General features: G+C 49.3%; 1 pseudogene; it reads right to left on the bottom strand.

Moving 5' to 3' along the window:
- Positions 1-779: 779 nt before the first annotated feature.
- On the bottom strand, positions 780-1,460 carry LOC148590437 (uncharacterized; annotated as a pseudogene).
- Positions 1,461-1,704: the final 244 nt, after the last annotated feature.

Genomic DNA, 1,704 nt, shown 5'->3' with positions numbered 1-1,704 from the left:
GCGATGGCCAGATTGAGTTCAATGTGAGCTTTTGCCTTTCTAATTTCCTCCTTGCATATCCTAGTGCTGTCCCTGTAGTCGTCCCAAGTTGCCTGCCCCATCTTTCAGTTAACTCTTTTTTTTTTTTTTTTTTTTTCCTGGTGTCTCAGTACTATTTGCCTATTCAGCCAGGCTGGTCTTTTTCCCCACCAGCTTGTCTTTCGGCACATGAGGACGGCCTGCTCTGGAAGTTCAATGTAGTGATTTTGCTGATACCCCTCCTGACTTCGCCAAGAATTGAAAATCCTATGATTTCGTGGTTACTATGCCCAAGACGGCCTCCAACCAGAACAAGGGCTGCCGATCGTGAAACTTCTGCCAGCCGCTTGTAGAATGCCTCATCTGTCTCTTCATCCTGGTTGGGTGGTTTATAGCAGACTCCCACCAGAATATCAGCCTTGTTGGCCTTCCCCCTGATCCTGACCCATAAGAACTCAACTTTTCCATCACCCACTTGGAGCTCTATTCAGTCAAAACACTCCCTAACATACAGTACTACCCCACCTCCTTTCCTTCCATGCCTGTCCCTTCTGAAGAGCCTGTAGCCATCCATTGCAGCACTCCAGTCATGACAGTGGTCCCACCATGATTCAGTGATGGCAACTCTGTCCTAGTTTTCCTGATGCACTGTGAACTCTAGCTCCTCCTGTTTGTTGCCCATGGTGCGTGCATTGGTGTACATGCACTTCAGCTGGGCTACTGAGCTCTCCCCCAACCCTGGGATCTCGCCTCTAGGCTCATCCCTAGCAATCCCATTTTTATCCTCCTCCCGCTTCATACCTAGTTTAAAGTCCTCTCAATGAGGCCCACCAATTCCTGGGTAAGGATTCTTTCCCCCCTGAAAGACAGGTGAACCCCATTTGTTGCCAGGAGGCCCAGTGATATAAAGACTGCCCCATGGTCAAAAAACTCAAAATTTGACCGATGACGCCAGTCTCTTAGCCATCTGTTAAGCAGGTGGATTTTCCTGTTCCTCTCAGTGTCCTTCCCTGACACTGAGGGGATAGAGGAGAACACCACCTGTGCATCCACTCCCTCAAGTGATTTCCCCAATGCACTGAAGTCCCTTTTGATGGATTTCAGGCTTCTCTTGGCGACTTCATCGACATCAACCTAGAAGAGCAATAGTGGATAGTAGTCAGAAGGCTGTATAAGACCTGGGAGCCTTCTAGTGATGTTCCTTACCTGGGCCCCAAGGAAGCAACGGACCTCCCTGTGGGAAGGGTCCAGTCAGTATATTGGGCCCTCTGTTCCCCTCAGAAGGGAGTTGTCCACAACAATTAAACTTCTTTTCTTTTTATTAGAGGCAGTCTTAAGGCATGGGCTTGACTGCCTTGACGTAGACAAACCCCTGGATAGACCTTGGTCTGTGTCCTCATTTGGCTGTCCCTTGGGTTCCAGGGCCTGTTGTATACGGACACCTGAGGAGGCAAAGTGGGCTGTGAAGGGATTCTCTTGCCACTCTTAATTCTGCCCCCTCTGCCCTAAGCAAGAGAGTAAGGGATCATCAGATGGACTATGAGTGTTGCCCCAGTGCACTTTAGAGGACTGTAGGGTGTGACTCCACCAATCTCTTTCTCACACTCTCTGATGGTCCTTAGCCTTTATACCTCCTCCTTCAGTTCTACCACTAGGCTAAGCAGTTCATCCACCTGGTCACACCTA

This window comes from Tinamus guttatus, unplaced genomic scaffold (genome assembly GCF_059628265.1).
Source record: "Tinamus guttatus ecotype Peru unplaced genomic scaffold, ASM5962826v1 Tinamus_guttatus_pri_ptg001349l, whole genome shotgun sequence".
Classification (NCBI taxonomy): Eukaryota; Metazoa; Chordata; class Aves; order Tinamiformes; family Tinamidae; genus Tinamus; species Tinamus guttatus.
This window is presented reverse-complemented; position numbering and strand designations above follow the sequence as displayed.